Source organism: Peromyscus californicus, unplaced genomic scaffold (assembly GCF_007827085.1).
Source record: "Peromyscus californicus insignis strain IS unplaced genomic scaffold, ASM782708v3 Scaffold_2__1_contigs__length_46816999, whole genome shotgun sequence".
In the NCBI taxonomy this organism is placed as follows: Eukaryota; Metazoa; Chordata; class Mammalia; order Rodentia; family Cricetidae; genus Peromyscus; species Peromyscus californicus.
Window position 1 is genome coordinate 4,603,838 of NW_026294540.1, and position 16,214 is coordinate 4,620,051.

Below are 16,214 nucleotides of genomic sequence, written 5' to 3' on the forward strand. Positions count from 1 at the left end.
CTGCATCAGGAAGTTGGTACCAAGGTAGTGGGATATTGCTGTGTTAGACCTGACCATGTTACTTTGGGGAGGATTGTGGAAGGACTTAGGAACTCTGGGCTGGAAAAGCCATTGAGTGTTGAGAGCTCAGTGAGCTGTTCTGAGGAGCTTGGAAGATAAGAATGTTGAGAGCAGTGCAGATGATGGAGGCCTGGCTCGTGAAGTGTCAGAGGGAAGCAAAGACTCTACTGGGTCATTTGTGTGAAGCATCTGTGATTCTGGTCAGCTGGGGCTAAAGAATCAGCTGTGATTAACAGGAGACCAGAACCACTGAAGTGAAACCTTTGCTTTGCTGGGACAATGGATGCTGCTCAGCTGGGGCTGAAGAATCAGCAGTGATTGAGAAAAGACCAGCATCCCTGAGGTGAAGTCTTCTGGGAAGGGTTTCCTCAGGGTCAGCACACTGAAGCTGTGTTTCAGAGGCGGCCAAGATTGCACCTCATGCTGGCAGCTGAACTTGGTCATGGAAGAGTTCCCCAGGTGGTGCTGGTTTTGAAGGCATGAAGGGGTTATGGAGAGCAGCTGAGGCTTGGCACTGTGTGGCAGGGCTCGAGTCCCTGAAGAGAGCCCAGGAGCGGTTGTTGGTAAAGATTCGGTCCAGTTACAGCAGAGACCCCAGTGTTTGGAGATGCCAGCACCATGGGACGACAACCAAGAACAGCAGCAGCTGTGGAGTGGAGCCAGCCGGAGCCTAGAAGACAAGCTGTGTGTGCTGCAGAGGGCGGAGCCGGAGAAGTGACCCAGGCCCCTTGGAGGAGCCCAGAAGATGGTGAGTGAATTCCAGATACTACTGAACACTGAGGTTTTACACAGTTGGAGTTTGGTTTTGCTTTGTTCAGACTATGACTGTGCCCTGGTTCTTCCCTTTCCAAGTAAGAAAGCTCCCATTTGACAGGAGCCTATAGATGAGAGACTTTGGATTTTAAAAGACACTTTGTTTAAGAGACCGCATTTTTGAAGTGTTTGGATTTGTAGGACTGTGACACTTTTTTTTTTTTTGGCCCTAAATTTTATTTATGAATTAATGAACATTCCAGACCATTGTGTCTTAACCCTCCTCCTCCTCTTTGTCCTGGTTGATCTGGAAGTAACGCAGCTCGTAGCTCTCTTTGCTGTTGGCGGCAACACGTGACCAGTCTCAGAGACTGTTCTTCTTCAAATATTTTTTGGTGAGATATTTCAAATACCTTTTGGAGAAAGGCACCTCGGAGCTGACGGTGATCTTGCTCTTGCTCCGTTTGATGGTCACAACCCCGCCACCAAGATTCCCAGCTTTCCCGCCGTTCACTTTGATTCTCTCCTAGAGGAACTGCTCGAAATTGGCGGCATCCATGATTCCATCTTCTACAGGGTGGGTGCAGTCAAGGACGAACTTCAAAACCTCCTCCTCCTCCTCCTCCTTTTTTTTTTTTTTTTTTTTTTTTTGGTCCCCCTTCGCCACAAGCTTTTTCATGGGCGCCATGGCGGCAGAGAGGACTGTGACACTTCTAGGTTGAAAATATTTTATATTGCGATGTCAGTATTAATGTGAGATCTTGGAGATGAACAGTAGAGGAAAGGTTGTGGGTTAACAGTGTGTCTGTGTGTCAAGCTGACAAGGGGTCAGTTGTGTTGGATGGTTTTATATCAACTTGACGCAAGCTGGAGTCATTTGAGAGGAGGGGCCCTTAACTGAGAAAATGTCTCCATAACATGGGCTTGTAGGCAGGCCTATGGGATCATTAATTAGTGATCAATGGGGGAGGGCCCAGCCCATGGTGGGTGGTGCCATCCCTGGGCTGGTGGTCCTGGGTTCTATAAGAAAGCAGGCTGAGCAAGCCATGGGGAGCAAGCCAGTAAGCAGCACCCCTCCATGGCCTCTGCATCAGCTCCTGCCTCCGGGTTCCTGCCCTGCTTGAGTTCCTGTCCTGACTTCGTTCTGTGATGAACAGTGATGTGGAGGTGTAAGCTGGATTAACCCTTTCCTCCCCAGGGTGTTTTGGTCATGGTGTTTCATCACAGCAACAGTAAACCTAAGATACGGGATTTACTTTTGTGGAATGAGTGTTCTCTTTCTACCTTTATGTGGGTTCTAGGGATGAAGTCAGGCCACCTGGCATTTATGACAAGTACCTTTACCTACTGAGCCATCTAGAAGTCGCCCCACCCCGACCCCGTGTTTGCCGTGGCTTTATTAAGACATTCACACACCGTAGAGTGCACACTGGTAAACGATAACGCCAGTCTTCATGAAAATCAGGGTTTTGTGAGGGGATATATTCTTTGTTCGTGTGTCTGTTTGGTTTGGTTTTGACAAGGTCCCACTATGTATCCTTGGCTGGCCTGGAACTTGCTATGTAGACTAGGCTGGCCTTAAACTCACAGAGATCCACCTCCTTCAGTGTCCTGGGTACTGGGATTAAAGGTGTAATCAGGAGGCAGAGGCAGGCCGATCTCTGTGAATTTGAGGCCAACTTGGTCTACACATAGGGGGCTCCAGATCAGCCAGGGCTGCAGAGAGAGACCTTGTCTCAAAAACAAAACAAAACAAAAACACAAAAGTAAATAAATAGATAGCATGTGTTACCACACCCAACTGTTTCTTTTGAGGCAGGCTGTCCTTGAATTCACTATGTAGCTCAGGTTAGCCTGGAACCTATAGCAAGTCTCCTGAGTTGTCTATGTAAACGCTGGTACTAAAAGTACACACCCCCATGCCCAGCTAATATATTTAGTTTTGCAACTAGAACCGTGTTAATTTCAGAGCATTTTTATAATCTCCCCCACAAGGAATCCATTTACACACGCGTGTGTGTATACACAGAGCCCATGGCTCCCTCCAGTTTTTCTGTGGATTTGGCTGTCCTTGGTGTCTCCTGGTGACATCTAAAGGGTCGTTGTGTCTCTCTTTGTTTCAGTACTCCTGTCTGTGGCTGGATCGTGTCCATATGGGGTAGCTCTGCCATGTTTTGCTTGCCTGTTTCTCCACAGGTCAACCTATGGCTCAGGCCACGTTTCTGCTCTCATGAGTGATGCTACTGAGAGCATCCCATGCCAGTCAGGGTGTGAACAAGCCTCGGTTTCTCCCGGGTAGATACCGAGGGGGTAGAACTGCTAGGTTTTGGACTTGGGCTCTGTGACAGCATCTTGCCAGCTCAGGTGGTAAGGGGTGTGCCCTGGCTGGGGGATCTGATCATCAATAGAGGCCTGGGGGTCACTTACTGCCTTAGAGTTTTCTGTTGCTGTGACGAGACACCATGGCCACAGCCGCTCTTATAAAGAAAAACATTTAATTGGGGCTGGCTTACAGATTCAGAGGTTTAGTCCATTATCGTCATGGCGGGAAGCATGGCGGTGCTCAGGCAGACAGGGTGCTGGAGAAGGAGCCAAGATTTGTACATCTGGATGGGCAGGCAGCAGGAAGCGTGACGCTAGGCCTGGTTTGAGTATTTGAAACTTCAAAGCCCACTCCCAGTGACAGACTCCTTCCAACAAGGTCACATTTTCTGATAGTGCCGCTCCCTACGGGCCTATGAGGCCATTTTCACCCAAACGGCCACACTTGCATGCTGCCCTAGCAAGTCTGTTCACCCCTGTGCTTCAACTTCCTCGCCTGCTGAACAGACAGACGGTCAAGGTTCCATCCCAGAGCTGCTGGAGGACAACCATGGCAGGAGGGAGAAGGCTCTCCAGGACCCACTGGCCTCCACCATGTGTGGGAAGAGCCTTGAGAAGGCTGGGCTAGTCGGGGATGGGTTGAGGTGCTCCCTGAGCACTGTCTGGTGGCCCTAGATGGGAAGTATCACCGTGATACCTCATCTTCTGCCGAGGGATCTAAGGTTCAGGGATGTGAAGTCCGTTACCAAGGTCGTGAACCAGGTCCCCAGTCTGCAGGATCAAGGCCCTTCCTTGGACTGCTCAGAGCCCGGCCCTCCTGGTGGCCAGGCCTCCCTGCAGCTGTGAGTCCCTGTGTGAGAAATGTGGTTTTCCTTTTTCTCCTATCAAAAGTGGCGAGCCTGCCAAGAACCAAAGTTCTATAGATCTCCCTCATCTTGTAAAACTTTCATGCAGAGGGGTTCAAATCTTTTCATCTCCCCGACGTGGTGAAACGTTTGTTTACACAGAGGCCCTGCTGTCAGAGATCCAGGTGACCTTAACAAATCCCCCCACTTCGTGAGCTCTCCCTCCTGCTGCTGCTGAGCCCGGCTCCCTGCTCTGCCCCCTACAGCGGGTGAGCTGGGGCCACCCTCCGGGCATCATCTGTGACGTGGGAGGGTAATGGAGCACACTCCCGGTGCTGTGATGGAGGGCAGTTCTGGGGTCACACAGGCATCCTTGACACAGCCATCTACACATGGGACCTCAGAGCTGCGGCAGGGCACCTGGCCATGGCAAGATGGGGGTGTAGGTTCGGAAGAGACAGGCAGACCAGCCTCTCATGTGTCCTCCAGCTTGGCCAGGAACTTGACCAAGGCAGAGACCAGGCCCTCAAGGTGAGGCTGTGTGGGGCTGCTCTCCTCTGTCTCTGCTCCCAAAGGGCTCCTTGTCCATGGCGGTCTCACAGGTAGGAATGTGAGGAGAATCGTCACCAGGGCTTCAGCTGAAGTGGTGTCGCTCTCCAATCTGCCACAGGGCGTCAAAGGCTCTGACGACCATTAATGCTGGTTCTCAAGGGGATCATCAGACACCTTCAATGTGACTCTGTGACAATGGCCGTAATTAAGGTGTCCGCGTGTCGTTTCCCCTTTCATCAAGAAGCCCTAGACAGGCATAGATCTTCCGCCTCTTCCGCGAGCTGGGGAGAGAGCAAAGTGTGTAAATCAGAGGGGCACGTGCCCTACAGGGGTGCAGCCCTCCCAGATCCAGACGACTGGTTCTCTCAGCAGCCTTGGCTGACCCAAGCAGACAGACTCCTCTAGAGGGCAGATGAGTGTCTGAGCCCTGAAGGTCATGGTTATGGAGCTGGCGGGAGAGACATTCAAGTTGAGCTGGCTAGGGGGTTTCTTTTCCTTTTGAGATTATCATTTAATTACAACATTATAATTACAATATGTAATAACTGTAGACCCTACTTTCCTTCAAATTCATGCCTTCTTTTTTTTAAAAAACCTAATTGTTATTGCTTTTATATATGTGTATGTGCAGGTCTTCCTAAAGTAACCTGCTCAGTCTGTATAATGTTGTGTGTGTTTTCAGAGCTGACTGGTGCAGGACTGCCAATTGGTGTGCTCGTCCACTCCCAGCCTTCCTCAGGTGCCTGTAGTTCTCTGTGTAGGGTCAAGGCCCCATGGGCTTTTCTCCACCCAGTTTGGCACGCTCGTCACTGTCCTCCTTGTCCTGCTCACACTTGGGCAGTCACGTTGATGAGACTTTACGGGTGTAGCTTCTGATGTTACTAGGAGGCACGACCTCACAGCAAACTCCCTGAGCCTCTGACTCTTACAGTCTTTCTGCCGCTCTTTGAAATGTTTTCTGAGCCTTAGGTGTAGGGGTGTTTTGTAGATGTATCTACAGGGACTGGGCTCCACAACTCTGCATTTGGATGGGTTGTGGTTTTCTGTCATGGTCTCTTGTCTGTTGTAAAGAGAAGTTTCCTTAATGAGGGGTAAAACTGTCCTTCTCTGTGGTATAAGGAGAAACGTTTATAGATTGTTGTTAAGTACTGGTTAGTTCTTGTCAGCTTGACACGAACTTGTCACCTGCCTGGCAGGAAGGAGCCCCAGGTGGCAGAGTTGCCTCCATGCCTCTGGCATGTCTATGGAGCCTTTTCTTGATTGTTAATTTGATACGGGAGAACCCGGCCCACTGAGTGGTGCCACTCCTGGGCAGGTGGTTCTGGGTTGCATAAAAAAAAAAAAAAAAAATGGACCTGAGCAGGCCATGAAAACAAGCCAGTAAGTGATGTTTCTCTGTGGTCTCTACTTTGGTTCCTGCCTCCAGGTTCCTGCCTCCAGGTTCCTGCCTCCAGGTTCCTGCCTCCAGGTTCCTGCCTCCAGGTTCCTGCCTCCAGGTTTCTGCCTCCAGGTTTCTGCCTCCAGGTTCCTGCCTCCAGGTTCCTGCCTCCAGGTTCCTGCCTCCAGGTTTCTGCCTCCAGGTTTCTGCCTCCAGGTTCCTGCCTCCAGGTTCCTGCCTCGACTTCCTTCAATGGTTCACTGTAATCTGTAAGCCAAATAGATCCGTTTCTCCACCCAGATGCCTTATCTCGGTGTTGTATCCTGGGAAGAGGGAACCTCAGTGGAGGAATTGTCTCCATCAGATTGGCCTGTGGGCATGTCTGTGGGGCAATTCTTGATAATGATTGGTGTAGGGGGGTGAACCCCACTGTGGACAGTGTGACCCCTGAGCGGTCCTAGACAAGAAAGCAGGCTGGGTGCACCACAGGGAGAAAGCCGGTGAGCAGTCTTCCTGTATGTTCTCTGCTTCAGTTTCTGCCTCCGGTTCCTGCCCTGAGCTCCTGACGGACTGAAACCTGTAAGATGAAGTAGGTACATTCCTCTTCACTTTGCTTTTGGTCACAGTGCTTACACAGCAACAGAAAGCAAGCTAGTTCAGAGGTGTAAAGGGACAGAGAGGCCCAAGCGCAGGCGGCCCCAGCAGGAACACAGAGCCCCCCAGTCAGGACGCCATCAAACCAGAGTGAGGCTGTTTCTCTCGTGCTGTGTTCAGGCCCCAAACACAAGATCCTTAACAGCAGGGATGTGGGGGCTCGAGAGACCGCTCAGTGATTAGAGCACTTGCTGCCCTTGCAAGGGGACTGGGGTTCAGGTCTCAGCTTCACATGGTGGCTCATAACCATCCATAACTCCAGTTCCAGGGGTCCAATGTCCTCTTCTGTCCTCCATGGACGCTGTATGCCTGTGATGCACAGACATATGTGTGCACACACACACATACTCATGCACACTCACACACATTCATTCACTCACATACACTCTCTCTCACACACACACACTCATGCACATACTCTTTCTCACACACACTCATGCACACTCACACATTCATTCACTCACACACACACAGACACACACTCTCTCACACACACACTCATGCACACTCACACATTCATTCACTTACACAACAGACACCCACACACTCTCTCTCATACACACACACTCATGCACACACACTCATGCACACTCATGCACACTCACACATTCATTCACTCACACTCACACATTCATTCACTCACACACACAGACACACTCTCTCACACACACACACTCATGAACACTCACACATTCATTCACTCACACACACACAGACACACACTCTCTCTCACACACACACACTCATGCACACACACTCACTCATGCACACTCACACATTCATTCACTCACACACACACAGACACACACTCTCTCTCACACACACACTCATGCACGCACACTCATGCACACTCACACATTCATTCACTCACACTCACACATTCATTCACTCACACACACAGACACACTCTCTCTCTCTCACACACACACACTCATGCACACTCACACATTCATTCACTCACACACACACAGACACCCACTCTCTCTCTCTCTCACACACACACACACTCATGCACACTCACACATTCATTCACTTACACACACAGACACCCACACACTCTCTCTCACGCACACACATACTCATGCACACAGGTAGGGGTGCGGTAGCCCCTGCTCTGGGTCTCAGTACCCCAGCTCAGAGTCTGCTGAATGGTGAGGCTTGGCAGATGCTGAAAGGGAACAGGCAGAAGGGAAGGAGCAAGAAAGAGACGGAGGGAGGGAAAGGAGGAAGAGGACAAGAGGGCGTAGTGTCTCAGATATCTGAGGCTTTTAGCACATCATTGCCAAATACCAAACTGACAGACTCTTTAACACAGAAAGCAAGACCACCCCCACCACCACCATCACCATCACCATCACCACACCATCACCAAACCATCACCACCATGATCACTATCACTACCACCCTGATCAACATCACCACCATCACCACCACCACCATCACCATGACCACCATGACCACCACCATCACTATCACCACCATTATCACCATCACCACCATGATCACCATCACTACCACCCTGATCACCATCAACACCATCACTATCACCACCATTATCACCATCACCACCATTATCATCATCATGACCATGATCACCATTACCATGACCGCCACCCCATCACCACCACCAGGACTCTCATGGCCACTGGGTTAGTCTGCTAGTGAGTCACAGGACCACAGAGAAGAGGTTTAAAACCAGCTCCTTACACTGTGGTCCTGACCCCAGGCGCATATCTAAATGTGAGGGCCGCGAAAAACTTTTGTCAACTTCAAGTTCTGACCTGTAACGGATCTGCGATGCCTCTGGCAGCTCCCGCCCATGCTGCGTCATGCAGCTGCACCGCAGCCTTGGTTGTGAACATACACCACTAGTACTTGGCTCTGCGGATGTCATCATGCCACACACCAACAAACACTGCCCCAAATACCTCAGCTCAGACTGAGACTTGAGAGCGCTTTGTGTTGTGAGTTACAGTGTTCGTACTGTGCACACAAAGGCTTTTATTTGTAAGTGAACAGACACCGTGGTTTAATTACAGAAAACAGAGACTGCACGTTTTCCAACCAACATTCTTCAGTGTGTAAGTATCAAATTAGTCTGTCTTTGGATTAGCTCGTGTTAGAATGTGCGGTTTTTAAAAAACTACTATTTGAGTTGCTGACTTGAGTCTCACTTAAAATAAACACATTAACCGAGTTTTGGCTTGGGATGAGGACAGAATTTCCAACAGTTTCTGCAGTGGGACTGAACGTGCTGATGCCATTTTGTCCTACATATGTATGTGAAGCAGAGTTCTCAGTGTTGACGATTGTAAAGCCAAAGCAGTGGGCCGGAGAGATGGCTGAGTGCATAAAGGTGCTTGCCACTGAGCCTGGAGATGTGAGTTTGATCCCCAGGATTCACACGATAGAAGGACAAGTCCACAGCTGTCCTTGGATTACCTCATAGGCACTGCGGCACACACGTGACCACACACAACCCCTTACAACCGCCCTGTCTTAGTTAGGGTTTCTATTGCTGTGATGAGACACCATGACTCTGGTGGTTTGATAGAAAATGGCCCCCATAGGGAGTGACACTATTAGGAGCTGTGGCTTTGTTGGAGGAAGTGTGTCACTGTGGAGCGGGCTTTGAGGTCTCCCGTGCTCAAGATACACCCAGCGCCAGTTCACTTCCTATTACCTGAGGATCCAGATGGAGAACTCTCAGCTCCTTCTCCAGCACCATGTCTGCCTGCATGCCACCATGTCCTGCCATGGTGACAATGGACTGAACCTCTCAAACTGAAAGCCAGCCAGTTAAATGTTTTCCTTTATAACAATTGCCATGGTCATGATGTCCCTTCACAGCAATAGAAACCTTAACTAAGACCAAAGGCAAATTGGAGAGGAAAGGGTTTATTTGTTTACACTTCCATCTTACTGTTCATCATTGAAGTAAATCAGGACAGGAACTCAAGCAGGGCAGGGACCTGAAGGCAGGAGCTGAGGCAGAGGCCATGGAGCAGTGCTGCTTACGATGGCTTGCTCAGCCTGCTTTCTTATAGAACCCAGGACCACCAGCCCAGATATGGCACCATCCACAATGGGCTGGGCCCGCCCCCATCCATCACTAAGAAAATGCCCTACAGTCTTGATTGACTACAGTTTGATCTTATGGAGACATTTTCTCAAGTGAGGCTTCCTTCTCTCTGGTGATTCTAGCTCATGTCAGGTTACATAAAACTATCCAGCTCACCCCCAATTTTTTAATTAAAAAATATTGATTAACTCTGAAAAATGTTGAAGATCCTGCAGTATCAAATATTCAGCCAATAATTCTTTATATAAAAATCAGTACATTCATCTCATGAGAATGCAAATCTGCTTTCATCATTAATAAATAGGAAATTATATATAGTGGCATATATATGCATATCTATACATACCAAAGAATTGTTTTGCTTTTCTTTGAGACAGTCTTACTATATAATCCAAGCTGCCCTTGAATTCACAGACCTACCTGTCTCTGTCTCCAAAGTGCTGGGATTAGAGACCTGTGCCACCACACCTGGCCCTGTAAATTTCTTTCTGATGTACCATCAGTCAATGTTTATTTTTTATTCCTATTGTATGCACCTGTATACCCTGGGTCCTATAGAGAGTTTCTGGACAGATGAGGGTCATGAATGGGAGGAGTTTAAGATGTAGAAATCTGTAAAATACCTCAACAGGACTCCCACACCTCTTTTTTGGGAGGATGTGGGGTGTGAGGCAAGGTCTCTTTATATAGCCCAGAATAGCTTTGAACTCATAATCCTGCCTCTAACCTCTCATGGGCTGGAATCACAGGTGTGTGCTGCCATACCAGTCTCTAGCCCCCAGGCATTGCTCCTGATGATGGTTTTGTTAATCCTTGAAGTTCTTTGGTGGCAGCTGAACCCCTGAAATCCATGTCTGTCATCACAGGAAGCAGTCCTCTGTGTCTAAATCCCTATTTTACTTTTTTGAGACAGAGTCTCACAGTGTACCTCTGGCTAGCAACGAACTCACTCTGTAGACCAGACTGGCCCTGAACTCACAAAGATCCACCTGCCTCTGCCTCCCAGGTGCTGGGATTCCAGGCGTGTGTGTCATGCCTGGCTTCCCTCCTCTTTGTAGGATGCTAATCACTGGACCTTATCAGTTTTGTTCCATCTACGCAGACCATGGCCATGCACATGTGTCGTTATGACAAAGCAGTAGAGACTAGGGGATTGACAGGGAAGTGGTAGAAAAGTGAGTCCTACAGTTCCAAGGCTGGGCAATCTGAGATCAAGGTACAGCCATGGTGGTCCAGTGATGGCCATTCTCTGTGTGCGGGATGGTGTGTCCTCCAAAGGGGGAGAACACTGTGTCCTCGTGTGACAGAAGGACAGAAGGACAAACAAGCCTGAGCTTTGACCCCGAGATCTTTTAAAGGGGTGCTGATCCTGTTCCTGAGTCAGGGTCCTCACTCCCAAAGGCCTCCCCATCACTGAAACCGTGGGCAGCTGAATCTCCAAATAAGGTCCTGCTCACTGAGCTATGGACTTTATCAAATGCTTCTGGCGACTCAGTTCTGCCCACTGGAGTGGAGGGTGCGCTGGCACACTTCCTAGAAGCACTAAGGAAACTCACTAACTGCCCTGTCCATCTCCTACCTGGGCAGGGGTTCTGTTCCCAGGTTACCTGCCATCTGTGACTCCAAGTTTGGGGAAGCAAGAGCCAGGGCTCAGGGAAGGAGCCATGAGGGCGAGTGCTGGGTACACCATGGTCTGCTGGACTCCTCAGAACTGGACAAGGGAGCGGGAGAAGCTGGAGGGAGGGCCTCAGCCTCAGCCCTCCCCCTCTCTCCCTTGGCATTCAGATAAATCCGCCCAGGATCCCTGGCATCTGGAGCGGTGTAAATGAAACATAAATTAACTTTAACAATCACATCTATAGCTACACTCTGTCACTTACTTCTGCTGAGCCCTGGGGTGGGCAGGGTGGCCAAACTGTAGTCCTGAAATCCCCACTGCTCCCATGGCTTTATCTCTAGAAGCTTCTGCAATAAAATGTGGCTGAGCTCCTGGAGTGCAGCTCACTGAAGACAGGTAACTCCCTGGATGGTGGACATGGGATGCTCTGACACAGGGTCGGGGAGGGGACTTTGGAGAGAAGCAGGAGGGCAGGAGAGGGGAGTTAGGGCAGGATCAGAGACCTGGCAGCTGCTCAGAGGGTGCAGAGAGAGCCAAGTGTGGCCTCACGCCTTTCCAGGTTCTGTCTATGGTGTTTGGAGTCTCTGAACCAGCCAAGATGGACAAGGAAGGAAGGGCCACTGTGGCCGTACCCAGACATCACCTGGCCCTCTTGACCATACCCGTCTGAGGGTGCTTTATAACACCCCCATTTTATAAATGGAAAACTGAGGACTGGGAGTCAGGACCCGAGCTTTCAGTGGTCTTCATTTTGTCTTGCCTGGAGACTACCAAAAGAGGCCGTGTGCTGTGGAAGCGGTGGGATGCATTACCTAGCAGCATGAAGCCCTGGGCTTCATCCCTTGTAGTGTCCGCTGCCTTCCTCTTGCTGTGGTAAAACACCATGACCCATTTAACTTATAGAAGAGTTCCTTTGGGTCTGAGGTTCCAGAGGGTTAGAGCCCATGCTGTTGGAGCAAAGACAGCAGGCGGCAGGCATGGCGGCTGGAGCGGAAGCTGAGCGCTCCCATCACGAACCACAAGCCCAAAGCGGGGAGGGGGGAGGAGAGAGAGAGAGAGAGAGAGAGAGAGAGAGAGAGAGAAAGAGAGAGAGAGAGAAAAAAACAGCCGAGTCTTTAAACTCTCAAAGCCCACCACAGTGGCACACTTCCCCCAACAAGGCCACACCTCCTAGGACTCCAACTGGGGACCAAGCATCCTCCTCCTGTGTGTTCAGCTGCCCTCTCTGTGGTCTCCCATTTCTTTTCCCGTCCCAGTCGCAGTTCCAGGATTGTGTGTCTAGCTGGTTACCCAAAGTCTCCCAGCATAGGCATTGCCGGCTTGCCCTGACCCCAACTGACCCCAGTGCTACCCTGCTCCCTGCCAGTGCTCCTCCTCTTGGTCACTAGTGCTCCATCATCTGTGCCCTCTGTTCCTCTAGTGTTCTTACACCATAGGGCCACCTAACCCGTAGTTTATCGGCACCACCCCCTGCCAACATCCAAACTCCAGCCACCTCCCACCACCACCATCAGGGTCATCCACCTGCATCCGGCCGGCCTCCTCGCAGCCTGGCCTCACTGTCCTCTCTGCTTCAGTCCATCTAATCTCAACACAAATGCCGAAGGGAAGGTTTTCAGAGAAGGGGGAGCATGTCCCCTCTGCTCAAAATCTTCTCTGTATAGCGATTTCTCGGAAGTATTCTCTTCTGTACAGAATAGGGGAGACTCACATGACTCCCTAGCAAGTTACAGGAAAGTTAAAAGACCCAGAAGGCCCCTTTCCTACGTTATACAGACAGCAAACAGTTGCGAGGGGAGAGGAGACTCTCAGGAGGAGCTGCCTACAAGCTGGGCAGGGGCTCCAGTGAGCTTCGGGTGACTTCAATAAACCCATCGATTCACCAAGGTCGACTCAGACTCACCCCTTTGCTCCACTGTCGGCTTCCTGTGCAGGGTGAACAGACATATGTTCAACTCTCTCCCTCCACCAAAAAGGTCAAATAAAACAGTTGACTGACACCCAGGGGCTGGGGCTGTAGGTCGGTGGTAGAGCACTCGTCTAGCATGTGTGAGTGCCTGGGTTCGATTCCTAGTGCTGTCAGCAAAAACTAAATAAGGAAGCAATGGAACCAAAGGTAAGCGTGGGCAGAGTGGTGGCCCGGGCCCTGCGATGGGGACCAGATGTGTAGATAAGAACGATCCTTGTGATGCAGAGTGTCTGTGGGAGCAATTCTGATGTGGCTACGGGGCAGGATGGCGTGCCTTCGTGCGGCAGTGGTGGTTGTGGACCCCCCTGCTGTGGGTGATAAGACATGTAACTGAGCATGTGAGATTGGGGGCCCCTTTGCGAGGAATCCCAGGGTGGCTGTCTTCCTCTGTGTGATGTGGGATAGCATACCTCCCTGAAGAATGGGGTCTGCCGTGTGAGTGTAGGGATGCCTGCACCCGCCATGGCGGATGGGCTAGACACACTGCTGTCCCTGACAGCAGGAGACCGTTAGCAGGCATCGTCATAGGTAGTTGTGGGATTGTAGCTGGGGCTGCTAAGGGATGCAGCTGGGCTGCTCTGTCTTCCCCGACAGAACTCACCTGTATCAGAACAGGAAGGAAATATGTGGCCTTTGGTGTCTGTGTTCTTTCCCTATTTTCGAGGTCCGTTCCTTCCAGCCCGTGACATTTCTGCCTTTATTTACCTTGTGTGCGCCTCCCCTTTGGCATGCCTTCAACTTGGGGGACCACTGAGCTCCAGCCCAAGACGGAACCAAACATGGCTGGGACTCCATGTGCCGAGTGATGGGGCAAAGGAAGCTTGACTTTCTCATGGGGCTCCTCCCATATCCAGAGCTCAGTGTATGCCTGAAGCCACCCTGCTTCAGACCCGCACAAACTCACCACCTTTCCTGGGGTGTCTTTCATATATATTGCTTCCCAGGACTCTGGGTCACTTGATCTTTTTTGGGACCCTTCAGGGTGCCCTAAGCTACCCATCCTGGAGGCCCTAAGAGGCCTCCACAGGGCCATGTCTGACTTCTGTTCACTCTTGCCCTTGGGGGTGCAAGGCGCAAAGGGTAAGTTTAAACATGACAAGGCTCCCCCCCTCCTACACACAAAGGACTGGTGGAGGGGACCTTCAGGTACCTAACAAGGCTCCTCTTCCCTCCCATACTGCCTAGGATCAGCCAGCAGGTCTATGGAGTGCCCCCAGAAAGCCCCATGGAAAACATGGAGAGTGGTAGGCAGAGGCCTGGGTGAGTCCCTCGAGCCCAGGCAGACAACCGCAGCAGACATTGTTCCTGCTCCTGTGCTACTGATTGGGAAACTGAGGTCTTTGGTGGCAAAAGGTCTCAACAGGAGTGACTTGTCAAAGAGCACCCGGTGTGTCTCAGAGGACCTGTTTCCCGTCACTGCCACCCAAGGGGAAGCAGCTGCCATCTTGGTGAGATCAACTGGGCTCCCTTGTAAAGGATTGGCCCGGCTCGCTTTCGGACTATTTACACACGCCCCCGTGGAGTGGAGGGGAGGAGGGTCACGAGACCTTCGTCTGAGTGTCCAGCCACTCTCGACCGCGTGCTGTGTCCAACGCTGCCTTAATTACACATGGCCTTGGGGAGGACTAGAGTGTGTGTAGGCTGGGGAAGGCTATAGGAAGGGACCCCATCAGTGCATATACAGGGAAGCCCCGATCCTGCCGGACAAAGGCTCTCCAGCTTTTTCAGCCTTTTCTACCTTTTGAGGGACAGGAGCACCCCTGCAGATACCCCTCACATACACTCTGTAAGGAAGCTCAATAATTCCTAGTTCCCCAGAGCAAATTTAGTTCGAACTGTGCCTTAGTTTGTTGTTGGGAGGAGGGGTAGATATTATGTATCCTGGGGAGGAATTTTAGCAACAGGGTCCCGGGCTCACACTCAGGGAGGGTCTGACCTCCTCAGGTATTAACCCACCTGTGTCAGGTTCTCTGGGGGAACCCACTCCGGAAGGCCTCCCCCGGGAGACACTGTTTCTGAGGATTCAGGTTGGAGCCCAGGACTCTGGCCTTCTGCTTCTGACCCTCTGACAGTGAGACCTGTGGGGCCCCGCCTGAGAGATGAGCAAGAGCAAGGCGGGCTCAGGGCCCAGAAGTTGCGGAAGCCCGTCCAACCCAGTGTCTGCTTCCCAAGGTGGCCTACCCCTGCCTCTGCCCCTCCCTCCGTGGGGGATGCTGCCAGCACACACAGTTCTGCTGGTAAAGTCTTTATCGGGAATGTCGCCTAATGCATTCATATCAAACAATAGCGCCTCATACATCATCCCTGCCAGAGGCCACCTCTGCTAGGACAAGCACAGTCCATTACCCTGACGGGCGCAAGCCGTGTGCAAAACAGATAACAGGTCCTGGCTACGCGGGAGCACATGGGGTTGGGGAATTGTCACAGGCCTCTAAGAGCAGTGAAGGAGCCCTGGACAGGTGCCACCTGGGCAGTTGGGACACGGGACTCCTGAGGTTCTGATATCATAAGGCAGTATGATAGATGCTTATGGAGACCCTAGCTCCGCATCCTTAGGGGAGTGGCCCAACCTCTCTGAGCCGTGTTATCCCCATTCATTAAACAAGGTTGGAAATGGTCCTTGCTTCCTACGGGGCTGGTGGGGGCCCTGAGAGGAGAAGAGTGTTGAAAAGAGGCATGGACTGGGGTGCAAAGACCTTGTCAACACATGACAGTGATGGCTGAAGTCTTGGACCAAGTTGCCCTCTTCTTGACTTCTTTATCGATAGTACTTTGTCATGTCCCATTTCCTCCAGACTTCCCCGGGAGGGCTGGAGAGGGACAACTCTCCCCCGCCACACACACACACAAATGACTGACTCCCCAAAAGCAGACCCTGGTGGGGACGGGGGAGGAAGCTCTGAGCTATATGCTTCTCTTGGAATGAAACTCACATGGCTTGGAGAGGAGGAAAAGATGGAGGGAGCAAACTGATAAAGGGG

At 51.1% G+C, this 16,214-nt stretch overlaps 1 pseudogene; it reads right to left on the minus strand.

Annotated features, from left to right (window-relative positions):
* Positions 1-1,087: 1,087 nt before the first annotated feature.
* Positions 1,088-1,501, minus strand: LOC128120723 (60S ribosomal protein L22-like; annotated as a pseudogene).
* Positions 1,502-16,214: the final 14,713 nt, after the last annotated feature.